Genomic DNA, 19,021 nt, shown 5'->3' with positions numbered 1-19,021 from the left:
AGGGAATATACCAACGTTAGTAGTGAATGTTCTAGTGTTGTACTGGTAAGTGATTATGAAATATACGCGTTTATAAAACTGCGTTTTAACTTTGAAAACAGTGTTGTGTTTTCTTTTCTACCCAGCAAGCCCTGATGATTTGCAGATTCTCATGTTCCCGACTAAAGGAGTAGCGGAGTAACTTTCTGACGACTGGTGTCCAACTGGAGTACGTTGCAAACAACGCAGGCACAAATTACTGCAACAATCCAAATAATAGTACATTTTAATTACTTGCAAACAGTAAAAGTGTAATCTTTTCTATTTGTTTTCTGTTTAAGAATCTATTCATGGTCTCTAAAATTATCTACATGTGTGAATTCTACTTCTTCTTATTGTTGGTCTACTTTTTGCTCAGACAGGCCTAATCGGAATTGAAAGTACAGTTCGAACTGAAATCCTAACCACTGTGCAATGCGTCTTTGTCGGGAATTGAATTAATGAACCCTTCTGCCACATGTGGGAAAAGCAAAGCGACTGCGGAACAAAGCCGCTGCTTCCCCGTGCACTGTGTGGCAACGTCAACCGGAGTGCGTTGCCTAGTTTGAGCGTCAGACCGACCGACTTTTGTGTCATCTCCGACCTTACGAGCAAATACTGTCAGTTTGTACAGGGTAAGTCAAAATGATGGACCCGATTACAGAAATTTATTCTGTGAAATCTAATAAACATATGTTATTGTGAGACATGCGCTTCGAAAGGTTAACTTTCAAAGTTTAGTTTCCACACAGTGTTTCCACTTTCTACCGCTAGGAGCCAGCAGCGAGCAGGAAAATTGCGTTGACTGGAGAACAGAGATCTTTCTGTGTGTTTGATTATCATGTGAACAAGTCTGTGATTAGTGTGCAACGGCATTTCCGTACCAAATATCGGAGGAAACTACCTACGGGGAAGGCCATTCGTAAGTGGTATGAACATTTCAGAGATTCGGGCTGCATCTGTAAATGAAAATCGACTGGGGAAGAGACAGTGGAACGAGTGCGCACATGTTTCGTGCGGAGTCCACAGAAGTCCACCTACCGGGCAGCGAGAGAACTTCAACTTCCAACAGAAAACTGTCTGGCGGGTTCTGAGGAAATGTTTACAAATGAAACCCTACTTGCAACTAGTTCAAGCCTTAAAAGACACTGATTATGCTTTGCGCGTGTCCTTCTGTGCTGATTTCCTCGCATTAATGGAAACAGATGGGTTCTCTGAGAGGTTAATTTACAGTGATGAAGCAACTTTTCACCTTTCAGGGAAAGTGAATAGACACAACGTAAGGATTTGGGGAACTGCTAACCCCCATGAATTTGTGGAACACGAACGCGATTCTCCCAAAGTGAATGCCTTTTGTGCCATTTCCCATGAAAAGATTTATGGGCCCTTTATCTTCCATGAACGTACTGTGACAGGACTTGTTTTCCTTGATATGCTGCAACTATTGCTCCTTCCACATCTTGCAGAGGATAGCGCAGATTTCATTCTCCAATTGGATGGTGCCCCTGCGCATTTCCATGGCAGCGTTCGGGACCACCTCAATGGGGCATTGGAACAACCTTGGATAGGCCGTGCATCTCCGGAGGATCGACCTCTCCTTCATTGGCCACCTCGTTTCCCCGACTTGACCCCATGTGATTTCTTCAATGTGGGTTTTTTGTCAAGGATCATGTTTACGTACCACCACTTCCAACAACAGTGGATGACCTGCATGCCTGCATCACAGCAGCCATTGCTGATATTGACCGTAATATGTTACACAAGGTTTGACACGAGATAGACTATTGGCTTGACGTGTGCCGTGTTACGCGAGGTGCTCGCATAGAACACTTGTGATTTGTTTGAAAAAAAACTTTGACAGTTTACCTTTCTTAGCACATGTCTCACAATAACATTTGTTTATTATATTTCACAGAAGAAATGTCTGAAATCGGGTCCATCATTTTGACTTACCCTGTATAACAGAATACAAATACCAAGTCTTCAATTCTACAAAGTGACATTTAATTCACTTAAACGTCCAAACACACGGGGTTGTGCTCTGACATGGCAACAGCGCGAACTTCTGTAACCCGTCTAATTTCATGGCTGTGCATTTAAGCAATTAGAAGAGTCCGGTCTTGTAGTCAGGGTGAGGATGTGAGGAAACTTTTCCGTTGACTTTATTTTCTTAATAATCTAGGGCTATATAATTACCTAGCTATTTTTCATTAATAATAAAGTTCTAATTATTTTTTACATCACTAATGAATTTTGTTGTAATATGTTAATGACAGAGCAATTTACTAGCAGTCAAATTTTCTAAGTTAATATATGGTTTATTATATGTTTCTTTCTACATAGTTGGGTCCCCCGGATTATTGTGTTGATAAAGACAAATATTTGGAGATGCAGAAAAAATTCATTGGAAACGCTGAAACCCTTCAGCTGGTGAATCTCCTTTCTTGAGTATGTTATACTTATAGGAATCAAGGTAAGGAGTATTTTAGTACAGAAGATTATTATTTTACGTTACTAGGATGAAAAGGTAAAATTTGCACACTTATTTCAATTCTTTCCAAATTTGTACAAATATTCGAAAAAGTTAAATCCTAGGTCATGTATTGAGAGGCGCAACCACGAATTTTTGTCTGAGGGGCAAGTACTAGGATAAACGTGTCAATAATAATAATAATAAATCATTATTATTATTATTATTATTATTATTATTATTATTATTAGTAGTAGTAGTAGTAGTAGTAAGTAGTGTTATCAAAGACGTTATTATACTCGTAAATCACACAAAAAGAGGATAGAAGTTTATGCTAAAACATTTGTGTGGGAAACAAACGATTTAATTAGTTTTTCAACACGTTCAAATTCACATTGCTTAATAATGGAAAACAAGCACACAAATTGCGATTTTAAAAGACAGAAAATACATGACTAATACAATAATTATTGTACGTACATATATATACTTTCATGTACAACATATGTACACATGTACGCGATGTAAAATAAGAAAATACATATGCAACATGTTAACACAAAATTGTGAACGTATTCAATTTTTTTTAATAGATATAGCTATATAACATATTATTGAAATTGATTACATAATCAATTCATCCACCACATAACAAATCAACAGCAAAAATGGCATAAAGTGTCTCTGAAAATGTTCGCGCTCCTTTTCCTCAAAACAATTGTTCATGAATTTAAGACAAAACTGTTCAGCAGCAACAGTCTAAAGTACAGTTGTCTTAGTTACTTCTCTCTCTGGTAATTTACAATGCATTACAGAAATGAGACACACTGCGAGCGAAGCGAGGAAGAAATTTTTTGGAAATTGAAAACAACCTTGAACTAATAGGGTGCAAATAATCTTGAATTAATAGGGCGCTGTGGCATTCTCCTTTACATTTTTTTTCATTTAGATCGTTCGGCACCCAGGGCCGACGCTCGCCGCCCCCTAACTACGGCTCTGAGACCGTACGAAAAGCAGATATTGCGAGCAAGGCCGGTTAGAAAATTTTAGGAGACGTGTTTTCATTTGTAGAAATTTGAAATCAAAGGGTGGGGGAAGGTGCGTTTGTCGCTCTATACTCTCGTGCAGGTGTCCTTGGACGTCTGGAAAAAATGTAAGAAATACGTGGAAACTAATTTTATCTTGAGTATCATTCTGGTCTGCTACTCTTGCATTCTGCTAGTCTTGCTTTTCGTTAGTTCAATGTTTACCCCACCCTCTTGCCCCCCAGAATTGACTTCCGTCCAAGGTTGGGGGCAGAAATGCCCCCTGCCCCTGTGGTTGCGCCACTGCATGTATTTCTCTTCATATCGCAGTTTTAAGTCGATTTTTCAGTCAATCATTAATAAACTTGTTTCGAGTTGCATGCATTTTTATGGAGATTGAAAACGCTCCAGTTCTTCAACCTTTCTACTTTCGGTCCATGTTCTTCATATAGTTCAATAAACTACAGTACAGTAACATGTTTCTAAAGTAAATTTTAAATAAATACTTCGATAAGCGCCAAAGTAAAATTCTAGCTTCCGTGCAACCCCAATGCAGTGCACATGTCTCACTTTAGTTCGGGTTGTTGCGCTTCGTAAAGGAAACTATTTTCTTCCTTATTTTAACGGCTAGGAATAATAAATATGGGCTCACTAAAATCGACGTATTCATATTTTGTAAGGTGAAAGAACATAACAGTGTTTTTAAACTTGAAAAAACAAGAGATTGATTGATTGATTGATTTGTTTTAGGTCTACTTTATGCACACTAAGGCTAATCGGGACTGTACCTACAGTTTAAAGTGGGATCCGAACCACTGTGACAAGTGAAAAAGCAAGAGACTATGATGATTTACGTTAATCGTATTCATGAATCAATAAGCAAGAATACTTTTATACATTTACAATTATGTAAGTTCGTTAATACAAGTTTTACAATATTTAATAAATGAATATCCTCATGTTGGAGTGGCAATGAGGGACTGGATGCGACAAAGTAGTAGTTATGTATGTACACCATAATTATTATGAGCTAATCAATGAAGCTGCCGTAGGGATCCAAATATGGAATTTCAGAGACGGTTTTTAAGGTATCCTAATTTTAGAAAAATTGTTTTTGCAACAAAAGTCACAAAAATCAAAGACTCCAAAATAACTGTCAGAAAACTGTTTTGTAATACTTTACAAATTAGATTCATGCATAATAATGTAAATCATAAATAAGCAATTAATAATAACGTAAAGTAGACGTTGAACTTCTTCAGCTATGTCATCTTGTTTTTTACATAACTATAGCTAATTGGCATTGAAGTGGATTCTTCAAACAAATTTCTGTTTATGGAAATCATTTCATGAAACTGTACACGCGACAATTCAGAACGTTGAGTCATAAGAATCACAGTGTATCTATTTCAAATGTATTTCCCTCGTCTGTGCAGAGTGAGTTTGTGGGCGGAAACACGCGTTCCATTGATGCATTGGTGCCGGGAAGAGCGAGGTGGAATTCTACTACAGAAGTCGGAAACCTCTATTACTATCTCCGTGCTAAATTCCCAAAATCCTGTATCTACTTCTATTCCAGTAAGGAACCGGAATCACTGTGTTCCGCTTGCCAGTTAGGCCATTCTTATGCAAAAACTTTCTCGATTTTATACTGTTCTGAGACTTGTTCATCGTCGGTACTAATGTCTGAAAAATTACAAATGATACTCAATGATGTTTCAGCTTCATTCGAAGTTATTTCCATTTTATTTAAACATAATAATTGGGTCGAAAACTTTTTGTATATATGCATCTCATGCCTTATGATTTTTTAAAAAATGTAATGTAATAGTGTGTGATGTCAGATCTCCCATCACAGTCTTCAGAAAACACCACACTGCACTTCGATCACACCACGGAATCATAACTTTCTTTACACCTTTTAGTAAACGGAAATTCACTTCGAAGTCTATCGTTACATTTACACTTAATGAATTAAGCTGTTATCTTACAATATCGAAGCTTCGGACTGAACAGATAAGCACTAAGTGGTTACAGTGAGCAGCTTATTTTACAATTGAAGAGAATCGTAGCTGAAATTCAGAAAAGAGAAGGATATAAATAATGGTTGTCTACAAGTGCAGGACCTTCTTGCAATTGATAACTGATTAATTATTGAGCGGGAACAACAGTTCAATGTACAGTTAGATTATTTTGTAAAATGAGCATTCTAAAACTGCGACCATGCATTTCAAGTATTGTCTTCAAAGTATAGTTCTAATCATTTCTGCTTTCCCATAAGGTTTCGGAACATTAGCGTGTATCGAAGAAACTTTTTCGATACAGATGATATCATTGAGGGATTGTACCCAAAAGGTCCAGTGTCAACCTCAGTTAATGCAAACAAATGTGACAGTTCTAAATAAATCATGGAAGTAATTAATGGGGCGCAACAATATAGTCCATAGCGTGCCTGACTGTTACATATGATAACATCACAAGTTTCAAATTTGTTACTATTATTAAGCACGGTAAACTGGTAGCTATGACCAAGCTTAGCAACTATGTTGTACCTTGTTTACACTGATAAGCCTTGTTTCCATGTTAATAAACCATTAAAATGCTGACCAAGGCAAACATTTTTAGTATAAAATATATATACATAAAAAAGTAACGTTTCCACCCTCTAACAGGGTTCATTTATTTATTGTGAATATACGTTTTGATGTATATATTTTTTATACTATAAAAGTTTGCCTTGGTCAGCATTTTAATGTTTTATGGACCTTGCTTGTGTTCGTTTTATGTGTCTAAAATGTAATTCGACTTTGATTATGTAAGTTAGGGGGCAGTTCCTCCTCCAATTTTTGTCTCTCTTGCCCCCGCACTATATTAAACCTTATCTCCCAAGGGAAAGTAAAGTGAACCCAATCGACGCCACTGGCTGAATATGTATAGTTCTACTCTTCATATGTATATTTCTGTTTGTCACGAAAATAAAGACGTAACAAAAATGGCGACGAAGATGAAATACGAACCAACGCGCCCAATAATTTAAGACTGTTTGCCACGAAGGTATTTCTAACTGTACACAGTATAATCCTGTACGTCTCTTATTTCCCCTTTATAAATAATAAAGAAGTGAGACGTGTATTATATTATTGGCGCAGTGGAAGTTAAGTATCATTCAGTAGGTAATTAAACTATTTAATGTAAAGCTTAATATTCATTCAATCATAATATTTATTAGCAAATCAGATTATACTTTCCACATTCATATATGTATCAGTTTATTCAACAACAATAACCATGTATAATCTCCCCATTAAATTGTAACAGCTCGTCCAATTAAATCGTCAAAAGTCAGTACGTAACGGCTATATGAGACCACAGCAACCCCGCCCAAAACTTCCTCAGCCTACATGACCCGCAGCAATCTACCCTTAAAAATTAAATATCTTCTTTAGCATTTTCAAAAGGTAGACATAACTATATAAACGTTAGGCAAATTACATCAGACCATGCAGGCCCAAAAAGGGTGATACACGGATAGCCTATACAGTATACTCAGCATGTGCCCAGTTAAGTCCTACGTCTCCCCCAGTCAATGTTGCCACAATCTGAGGACATAATTTCCCTTTCCAAGGTGCAAAATTTCCCATTTTGGACTATTTTTCCCTTCACCTAAACAAATATAATAATAATAATAATAATAATAATAATTATTATTATTATTTGCAGAGGTAGTAGCAGCAGCAGCAGTAGTAGTAGTAAAATTTCCGTTGGTCCATATTCGTATGAATAAAAAATGTTACACAAATTTTTCACATATATGTCAGCTTCATCGCTTTCCAGGTTTGAATCATGGTCATGAATGCATTAAATCGTTAATTATCATCGTTACAATTATCCGAAGATACAGAAAAGCGACGCACAATAAACTTAAAAGAAATATGAATAGATAGAGACTTATATTCAAGAGAGCAGAAATGAGAAGGAACAGAAAAAAATAAGAATGTGAATGTGAAACTGGAACTTAACATAAACTGTAATAATGTAGAGCCAGAAGTCTTAAAATTTCCCTGAAATTGTGATATATTTAATCGAAATTCCCTTTTCCTGTTTGGCTAAAATTTCGGTCCGAATTTCCCTTCAAAAGGGAAATTTCCCTTTATGTGGTAACACTGCCCCCAGTCTGCAAGATTCCACAGATCAAGTTTTTTTTTAGTTTTTTTTTTATAAAATATTTATTGGTTGTGGACAAAATCCATGCACCAGTTAACAATTTATCAATTGGTATTATATACATGTATGCACATAATATTTACTCACAATTATTCCTTTCATAATAAATAGTTTCCAAATTTCATTACACTTTTACAGAATTATATTAGACTTATTAAGATATTTTGTAAGAATATAGATTACCGAGGATGAAGGTGAAGTCAGTAAACAAGGCAGTGTCAGTGGCGCTTGATGTCCACTCCTGTACAATTCCTGTAAAAATGGTTCTCTGTAAGTTTCATAAAGTTTGCATTGAAATATAATGTGGTTTGGAGTTGCAGTATATTCATTGCACAAACAAACTGGTGAAGTCACTAAATTCTTCTTGTACAGGTGATCTGCGGCGATAGTGTGATTTAACCTGCAGCGCATTATAGTTGTGAGGGAACTCCGGGAGAGTTGAATCTGTTTAAACCAACATTCCTTTGGAATTCTTTCTTGTATAGAATAGTAGGCCTTACCGCATTGAGTGCCAGTATTTGTCCACAAGTTTTGCCAGTCAGTAAATAGTATTTTTCTAGTGTGTGATTCCAAAACTACGGACGGAATCTTTATTGAAAGCGGTCGTTGGATTGTTTGATTCGCTGCATATTTTGCCAAAGTATCTGCTATATTATTCCCTTCTATTAAAGAATGTCCAGGTGTCCAAATAAAGTTGATATCATATCCCAATCTCGTTAATTTCAGTGTGAGTATTCTTATGTTAACAATGTACCATTCCGTATGACATGACCATGATGCAAACTGTAAAGAATTTAGCACAGAGGCTGAATCGGTTGCAATTAGAACTGAATTTAACTTCTTCTTTTGTACATAAAGCAATGCCTGTCGTATTGCAAAAGCTTCTGCAGTGTATATTGACAGATACGATGGCAAAGGAAAAATTTTGAATTCTGCAGAATTATCACAGTAAAATGCTGCTCCTGTTTTTCCAGACGTTGATTTTGAAGCATCTGTATATATGTGATATTCACATTGTAATTTTGAATGTATGTAGTCTTGATATATATTATTTGAAATTGTAGGGATTGTCTTCCTGAAAACTCTACTTGGGTAGGCAGGAAAATGAATTCTCATGGGAGATATCATATTAAAGTAGTCTGTCATGAAGCATGGTGCATTAGGTAAACGAATAATATTAGCTTGAAATTTATTAATGTCCTTATAAGCATAATATAGTATAGGTAATCTGGATTTATATTTCGCTGTACGTCTGTTGAGCATCAAAGAGTCTAACAATTGAAGTTTTGGTATGATCGGAGATGTCGTGTTGGCAATTTTCTTAAGTAAAATTTGCTCGCAAGATATTTAACTCTAAGTTTGTATGGTGGATCTCCCACTTCTACGAAAGTTGCTTGTTTTGGAGTTCCTTTCCAAAGGCCATAAATTGTGGATAAACTGCTATATTGGATAGAAGATAGCGTGTTAAAAGCCCAACTTAAATTATCATTGTACATAAAGGAACCACACTCTAGTCTTGAGTTTAGCATCTGTTTATGGATCTGATGTAATAATTTAGGATCAGCACCCCACTTTTTCTTAACTGTCAACATTTTTATTATGTTAAACACTTGAGATCCCTTACATTGTGCCAGTTCTACTTGTGACTTTCATTTAAGTTTTTCATCTAATATAAGTCCCAAAAATTTATGACTTCTTTGTTGACTAATAGTTTTTCCGTTTATATTTATTGATATGCATGAATGAGATCTCTTCTTATTAAAAACTACCACCGAAGACTTATCTGGATTTACTTCAATTCCATTGATATCACACCATGATGATAATTCATCCAGAGATTTTTGAATTTTTTGAGCCCCTTCTTGAATATTTTTACTACTAGTGTATATAACAATATCATCTGCATATTGTAATAGACGAGTGTGTTGAAGAATTTTTGAGCCTAAATCTGCCGTGTACATATTAAATAGCATAGGACTCAGCACTGCGCCTTGTGGTAGACCTTTATGTGTATAACGTGCGGTGGATAACTGTCCTCCATATCGAATGTACAACTTACGTGCCAATAATAATCCAATAATACTTTTTATAAAATTACGTGGAACGTTCATTTTCTCCAATTTTTGTAACAGTATATTTGGAAGGACAGAATCATAGCCGCTACTTAGATCGAGAAAAACTACGATACAAAATTCTCGCCGTATGAAAGATAGCCATATATCTAAAATTAGTGTCGCTAATACATCTACTGTTCCAGTTCCTTTCCTAAATCCCATCTGATGTTTCGGTAATTTCTGATTATATTCGACCCACCATGTGAGTCTGTTGAGTATTAAATGTTCATATAATTTAGCAAGGCATGATGACATTGCAATAGGTCTATAGTTCGTATGTATTCCTGATTGTTTACCTGGTTTTAATATGGGTATTATCACCACTTCTTTCCACTGTGATGGAATTTCTCCACTATTCCATATTGAATTGTATGTATTTAGTAAAATTTCATATCCATTCAAAGGCCAGTGTTGAATACATTCGTATGTAATACCATCTAAACCCGGAGACGTTTTCTTTCGTTTATGAACAACATATTCTAATTCATCCATAGTGAATAGTGATTCTAACGTGGATGTTTCTGGATATTTCATAGAGTTTAACAATTGACAAAGATTAGTTTCAACCGTATCTGGTGTCAACTTGAGGTGAAATTCTTTTATCCAGGCTGAATTGATATCTCCTCCAAAATAATGACAAGTATTATTATTGGACATACTTCTTATTATTTTCCAAGTCACTGAAATAGAAGAATCTTTAGTTAATGTAGAGCAAAATGACTTCCAAAAGTATGATTTTGATTTCTTTAGGAACCTCTGAGTTTTTGCTGCAATTTCTTTATATCTAATAAAATGATTGATGGTAGGATTCTCCTTATAATTTATGTATGCTTTTTGTCGTTCGTTTACCCATTTCTGGCAATCCGTTGTCCACCATGGAGTCACTTTTTTTCTAGATCCAAAATTAGATACTGTTGCATTTATTTGTTCTTGTCGAATGAGAGACACCAATGTGTCATACGATACTTCTTGTTTCAACAATTCATTCTTTATTGCATTGTTTACATTTCCGGAGAATTTCTGCCATTCAACCCTTCTTGATATATATTGACTATTGTTTTGTTCAGAGCGCATAGTAAACCACGTTATATTTTTATTATGTTGAAAGGTTATCATAATTGGCATGTGATTACTATTGTAACACTTCTCTAATACACTCCAATGGATTTTTGAAGCTATATCATTTGAGGTAATAGTTATGTCTGGAGCACTCGGCTGTTCATTAGGTCTTGAGATTATTGTAGGTGTTCCGTCGTTGAGTAATACAGCTGAGGAATCTTGCAAGTAATTATACAAATCTTTACCTGATCGATCAGTTAGAGAACAGCCCCACATAGGGTGGTGTGCATTAATGTCCCCTGCCAGCACAAATGAAGTGTTTGGTGGAAGCTGCCCAACGATATTCTGCCACACTGTAACAGGGAGGTGCACTGTGGGAGGGTAGTAAATTGATACATAAGACGTATCAGCAATCCGAACACCTGTAATCTGAATTTGACTGTTTATATTTTGAAACAAAATAATGTCATACTGTATATTTCTTTTAACACCTATAGCTGAACCACCGTATCCATCTAAACGATCATCTCTTATCCAATTGTAACCTTTAAACTTCAATGTTGAGTCAGTTTTCAACCACGTTTCTTGTATAAGAAGGACATCTGCAGAAAAATAAGATAAAATATGTTGTAAATTATGTCTATTAGGAATTAAACTTCGTATATTCCATTGTAATATTTTCAAGACTTTGTCTGGCATGCTGCTTGTTGAAATAAGTATTGCAAAATACTTGTAGCAATGCAAGTCCAGTCCTGGTTAACGTTCAATGTCGAAGTCCCTGCTAGGCTACATAATTGTTCTATAAATAATGAAAAATTATTTAGGAATTTTGTAGAATTTTGTTCTTGTGCCCGATTTGGCTGGATAGCTTGAGCCGCTTCTGCAAGAACAAATAAATTATTTTGTTGGCATGTTGTCGACAAATCCGGAGCATTGTCTTTTCGAGATCCTGACAAAGAATAATCAGGGCTTGTCATTCTCTTTTTATATTCAGTTTGTCCAAATGGTTTCAATGTTTGAGAAGATTTCTGGCGTTTTCCTTGAAAAGACTCAGTCTCTTCCAAATATTTTCCAGTTTTCTTTGAACTGTACAATGGCCTTTTATTAGATACACTGTATTGATCTTGTATTATATTATTATGATATGAGGTGCTACTCGAATTGTTAGATATCGAAGCATATGTAAATGGCATTACTGTCTTTTCTATTTCCTGAACATGTCCAGTAGATATCTGTTCATATCCATACATATAATTAATTTTTGGGACTTTCTTCATAGCTTCGTTAAACGTAACATTCTGAACTGTCATAATTTTGATTATTTCCTTTTGGCGTTGTTTTTCAGGACAGTTTTTGTCAATTGCAGTGTGCTCCTGATTACAATGGAAACACTTGATCTTATTTGTGCAAGAGGACGATTCGTGATTCTCACCACAGCGTTTGCATTTTAATTTACTTTTGCAATTAGCCCTGAAGTGCCCATAATAAAAACAATTAGTGCACTGTTTAATCAAGGGAATGTACCTATCAATATCAACCTTTTTGTTAAACAGTGTGACATATTGTGGTAAGGATTGCGATTCGAATGTTACAATTACCGTTCGAGTTGGAACAGCAACGCGAGTACCCTCCTCGTACTTATACTTCACAATGCGTTTTACCTTTATTACTTTGGCTGTTGATGAATTTATATTTTGCAAAATTTCATCTTCACTTATTGACTGATGTACATCTTTCATAATTCCCATTCTTCGTACTCGGTGTGATGGAACAAAACCTTCCCAATTATTCTGTAACAGTAATGGATTCGAAAGGAAATCATTTGCATAATTAGATGTCGTAAATGTAAGTCTAGCTAAATTTTTCCCAAGGCTATCTATCTCTTTCAAACCTCTAATATTTTCTTTGCTGACTATTTGACCTAATTTTAAAATATGAAGTTGACCAATGTTTCATTTGCCATTTCCACCTGAGGCATCCTGATGTTTAGATTTCACAAATATTTCATACGGACCTAAATGATTACTTCTGTACTTCAATACCTGTTGCTCATAAACTTTTTTGGAACTTGATATACTAATTTGTTGGGTGTAATCTATATTATTACACTGAGAATTCAACTTCTTAACTTCTTCTACAGAAGTTATGATTTCCACGTTGCTGGAAAGTTCCATGGCACTAATGTCCGTGTCCATGTTGGATTCAGCTGGTTTTGTACCAGCAAATTTGGCTTTACGGCCTTTAGATTTCTTCATGAATTAATGTTCACATTGTCGCACATATATTTAGAACGACACTAATATTCAAACAGTAAACTATAAAGTCTCAAGTTCTAACTTAGAACACAAAATTATCTTTGCAACAAATCACTTACACAATCACATCTGTAACCACAGACTCAATCCCAGATCAAGGTTCTGCCACGCCAAACTCCTCGCTCACCCAGCGCAGAAGCCTAGCCAATGGCAGGCCCTATTTTAGTCACATGTATATTGCGTCTTCAATACGTGACCAATGAGCGATTGTACACTATGGGCTTACAACAGGCAGCTCTAGGGTTAGCACAGACTCTGCTTTCCAGTGGATATTGGGGTCGGCTCTGGTAGCAGGAGCGTGGTGCTAATCACATGGCCTCCACTACGACTAAGATCGAGGATAAGTTTGCTGTATCTTCCTTGCTAGCCTATTGTTAATATAAACATTCATTATAATTTATTATCCTTTATTTTTCAGTTAATTGGGACTGCTGTGAAAATGCCAATGCATATTATGACTGTGAGAGGTTCCATTTGGAAGAGGTAAGATTTTGTGCACATCTTATGGGAAACGAGCTCATTTCAGCGTTTCTTGTTTTAAACCCACTTTATGCACAGATGGGCTAATCCCGTATCTTACATAACCGATAGAAATATATTGAACACCCCTCCTAGGATCTACAGGAATTGCCAGGATGTCTTTCTCAACCTAACCTAAAACTACACATAATCGCATCTTTTGCACTTAACAAGTTTGCTACCACACCTCCACCACCCAAAGGAGAGAACGCCATAATGTTTGAGGAAAATGTAGACATGAATTAAGTTGGAACAAAAGGATGTACAATCTCACAATGAACATTTCAACAAAATATACAGATTTTCTCTAAACTCTGAAACTATTCACAAAAACCATATCGTAGATATTTCACAAACATCAAAACGTCTGAGCATCATTTTCTGCTTAATTTACATATTTTGTTTATTTCATGTCGCTTTTATACCTTTTTAATGAAATTACAATGTGATCAAAAATGGTAGGTTACTGGAATTTGGGGTTATGGAGTAACATAGTCGTAAAACAAAAAAAAACTTCGGAAATGATTGACGTCTATTTTTGTAATTCTGTACTATTATTTCAAAATTTCGGAGATTCCTTAGGTAAAGATATTTCTTGACAATTCGAATCCATGAATACAATCACAATTTATTTAAAAAATATAAATAATATAATAAAATGGTCACACAAGTCAACAGTATGTATTCTTATTTTATGCTTCAATGTGAATTTATCATTACACAGTTGATATATGTAAACCAAAAATAATTTATTTTATTTTGTTGTAAAATTTCAGCTATGCAAAAATGATCTTTAAATGTGAGTAAAATTTGTTCTTCATTGATATAGGAGTGGAAATATTTTGCTGGTGTAAATTACTAACAAATGACATCAATTATAATAATAATGAATAAAATGTAGGTCATTAATAAGAATGCAAAGAACGTCTTCAGTTAATCAATAATTTACTACAAAGTAACATTTCTGAGAATGCAAAGCTGCAAAAGAATAACTTTATTCGTAATTAAAATATGGAAGAATCAAGTTCCCTTTTCTTTCAATTGCTCTTAGCGCCGTTGAGTTGGTTCCACTCAATTAATTACTCTAGACTCTCGCTAATCTGGCCATTCCTTGCACATATGGATGCCGGATTCGCGGAAGTGCCGGATTATTGAGAGGGTCGGAAATTACGTACTACTATGTAATTTAAACAGATAGGTACTATACAGGTTGTACTTTATTAAATCCAAAGACACTGTACACTCATTTACATAGAAAATTTAGTCGTTCAGTGTGTACATATACAGTAGTATCACTCACTATGAAACATGTCACGAATTTTTAGTTGTCGCAATGATGATACGCGACGGCGGCATGCTTTATCACGCAAACGCTTTACAAACATTACATCGGTACTGCATGTATCTGGTTGTTGCATAATGTACTCCAGGAAGATGTCTGCAGCTTCCGCACAAGCAGTGTGATAAATCTTCATGCTCTCCCCTCCTGTGTCCTCTTCTTCATCACTTTCATCATTAGTACTTTCCTGCACGCTTTTGATTATTTCTTCATCTGTTAAAGTTTGGTCTATCTCACAGTTTTTCTCATTCAGCCACTTAGCAACATCCTCTTCATCAATTTCTCCTCCTACCGGAAGCTTGTGTAACATATCAATGTACATATTGTCAGCAATTGATGATTCCGAATTGACTGGCTCGTCGCTGTCGCTCAGTACTGGCTCCAACTCTGCATCAATGCATGGCCACACTTTTCTCCAGCTCTTCATTATGGTTGCGTTCTCCACTTTATCCCATGCTTCTTTTGTTTGGAAAACAACGTCACGTAAGTTGATTGCTTTCCACACCTTCAACGTAACTTTGGTAGAGTCGTTTTCACATTCGTTCAGCAAGGAAACAAGAAGTGCATGTCGATAATGACGTTTAATTGATTCCAAAATCCCTTGGTCCATGGACTGTATCAGGGCTGTCACATTTGGTGGAAGAAAGAGTGCTTCTATACCATCGGACTTTAGAGTCACATCAGAAGGATGACTGGGAGCATTGTCAATTATAAGGATGGCTTTCAGTGGAAGTTTTTTCTTATTCAGTTCTTTTCTCACAGCTAGTAGAAATGTTTGGTGGAACCACCGAGAGAATATTTCTCTGTCCATCCACGCTTTCTTCTGGGCACAATATTGCACTGGTAGTGTATTTCTGTCGCTGTGTTGAAAACAACATGGATTTTGGGATTTCCCAATCACTATGAGCGGTAGTTTATGACTCCCATTTGCGTTTCAACACGCCATTATGGTTACACGCTGTTTCTGTTGTTTGTACCCACGAGCTTCCTTCTCGTTCTTGGCAGCTAATGTTTTTGAAGGAAGCATCTTGTAAAAGAGGCCGGTTTCATCAGCGTTGTACAAGGCATCTGCAGTTAAATGTTCTTCCTCTACTATCTTCCGTATCTTCTTTACAAACTCTTCTGCATATTTTTCTTTAGCTGAGCGACTTTCCCCGGTGACTGTCAGCTGCCGCACGTCATGTCGTTTTTTCCAATTTGATATCCAACCCTCGCTTGCTGCGAACAAGTTACTGCCACCAAGTTGTTTGTTAAATGCAACCGCTTTTTTCTTTATTATCGGGCCACTGACTGGAATTCCTTTACTTCTTTGTTGTATGAACCATCTATAAACAGCTATGTCCAGTTCTTCATTGTCACTCTTTCGCATAACCTAACGTTTCCCCAACTCGCTATCCATTTGGGATGCGTACTGTCGAATAACTTCTTCTTTCTTCTTGATGTCATAAATAGTTGCTCGTCCAACACGGTACTCAATAGCAATGGCTTTCTGTGAAGAGCCTCGGTTCAACGTATCTAAAATTTCGAGTTTCTGCTTGAGGTCAAGCGTAACGTGTTTCCTTTTAGAAGCCATAGTATGTACTGAACTTTTCTGTAAGAAAGTCGCAATTTGAAATACTGTACGTATGTATAGCATTGTTTAACATTTTTAACTAACAACATTGTTGAACACGATAATTCATTGTTGTGCTCGTCATTTCTGCTTGAGTGACTACAGGCCGGATGTGGGCCGGACTACTGAGAGGGCGGACTATTGAGGGCTGGATTAGCGAGTCTAGTGTATATGAAGAATACGACTTCTACACAGTACGCCTTAATATCGTAACAGAGAAGTCATTCGAGTTTTATCATTGTGAAGGTTTAGAAGAATAACTACGTAGAAACATGAACGCGTTATTAGAACTGCGTAGTGATTACATGTGGTACATGTATATCACACGTGTATATGAATTTGTGTTTAAGTTCACTTTATGCACAGATTTGTTAATCGAGCATGGAATCCATCTATCAATATTACATAGAGTACATGCATGTTGTGGACAGAACAAGGGAGACATTATAACAATCATAAATTTAGAAGCCATTATTGAAACTCAGTCAGACATGAAGCCAATGCCGACAAACTAAATGCCAGAGCACCTCGAGGTTAAAACAAACAACATTCCTGAATCACTTCCGCGTTCGGTGGCTGTCCGGCAGCGCCGCTTTTAATTATTATAATGATTAATTCTAGTTATACTCACACTTTCAACTGTTGTTAAGGCGACAATACCATGAAAGTGAGCCTTAAATTCGTAGCTCGTTAAGTTCAAAAATGTTATATTTTGAAAGGATTATATTGTAATGGGTGCTTTAGTACTTAGGCTATTTGGGACCTTCTTTCCCTTTAACAAAACACAGTGAATTAAAATAACACATAGCTGGTGAAGATGCTATCCTTAGCAAGTACTTACAAATTAAGATACAGCGTACACCTAAAGTTATTCTTATTAATAATAAAATTGAAAACATTGAAGGCATCGATAAAAGCTGAGGTTGTTAAGAAGCACTCACTGAGTAGAAGTACGGACAATACGCACAACAACGCACACACTCACAGAGAGTTATGCTAGTTGTCGGCCTGCAAGAATGAAGTTACCGGCGTTTACTACGTGAAGAAGAGTACCTCGGCAAAAGGTCATTTTTACTTTGCAAATAGTATATTTGTCTTAATAGTGATTAGGATCTACTGACGATATAATCTTTCAAAGCATTTGCACAATTTGTAGGTCTGTTATAATAACATTTAAAACATTAAAAAATAGAACAATAGGTATTGATGTATGTCGAATAGACAAACAATTAATTTGTATATATATTTTTTTTTATTTCAGATGAGCTCAACAATTTTCTGCTCTAGTTTCTTTTTCACTCCGAAGTAAGCTACTTCATTGTGATTGCACCTTTTATGTTATGTATGCCCTGGCAAATAAAAAATGAATTAATTGGATTATCTGTAAAGTGTCTTCCGTTAATGATACCTGTTTCAAGCACGACTACCTTCGCACATCATTTACACGTAAGAAATCTCCAATAATGAAATCGGAAAAGCCAACAAGATGAATTTATAAAAGACAAAGTTTTGTTTTCCAAAATTACCTATTGGGTTGTCATTTGCACAGCATATCAAATCGAATAATAACTTGTCTCTATTATGGTAGGTTTATTTTTTATACTGTTAAAAAGAAGAAGACAACTTGCACGTTGTCAGGGGAAAATTCTGTTGTTGATTGGGAAATATTTGGGTAAAATATTGTTTACGGTTAATAAAAACATATGCTATAATTACGAAGACATTGTACACTTCACTCTACACGGTTTATCATATTTTCAATACTCATCATTTATGGCGCATTCTGTAGGATCGTTTTTCAAGTTTTGATCTAGCTAAAGAAGTGCCGAGTACAGTAACGTTATTGCGTGAGAGAAGATAATTGCTTCGAAATTATGTATCAGCAGACAACAATGTCAAGATTTTGCGGAATTTATTTGAATGTACGGTAGGATTTGTCAATTGAGAACATTGCTACATGATTAGAAGAATACACGACACGACAGGAAATGGACTTGAAGGCAGGTTTGTCACGAAGTTCATCGCCGATTATGTACCTTACAATTTGTCCTGTAAATTTCGAAGATTATTATTATTATTATTCTCAAATTATTTGGTATCGTGTTGTGTATGTGAATTCTGTGCAGAGATTTTGCTCATTGAATCAACTTAGTTCTTATTAACAACACAACATTAACTATTTGTTCAATTTGTGACAAGTACTGTGATTTTCTACTATTTGTTATGTTCTGTGATTAGATTGCATTAACTAACGAATGAAGAAAGTACATAAAATTCTTCAGGAAACTATTACTACTTCGTCATTAGGTCGAATATTGTTTGCTTG

At 35.8% G+C, this 19,021-nt stretch overlaps 1 long non-coding RNA gene across 1 annotated transcript in view; it reads left to right on the top strand.

Moving 5' to 3' along the window:
• Positions 1–14,599, top strand: part of LOC145991082 (uncharacterized) — a 42,923-nt gene extending 28,324 nt beyond the window's left edge. Inside the window, exons 4-6 of the long non-coding RNA XR_014442005.1 lie at positions 2,362–2,491; positions 13,644–13,708; positions 14,521–14,599. This is a non-coding gene — a long non-coding RNA (uncharacterized LOC145991082). The remainder of the gene's footprint in view (positions 1–2,361; positions 2,492–13,643; positions 13,709–14,520) is intronic.
• Positions 14,600–19,021: the final 4,422 nt, after the last annotated feature.

The sequence above is a fragment of the Lepisma saccharinum genome, chromosome 1 (assembly GCF_977018435.1).
Source record: "Lepisma saccharinum chromosome 1, izLepSacc3.1, whole genome shotgun sequence".
NCBI classification, from domain to species: domain Eukaryota; kingdom Metazoa; phylum Arthropoda; class Insecta; order Zygentoma; family Lepismatidae; genus Lepisma; species Lepisma saccharinum.
This window is presented reverse-complemented; position numbering and strand designations above follow the sequence as displayed.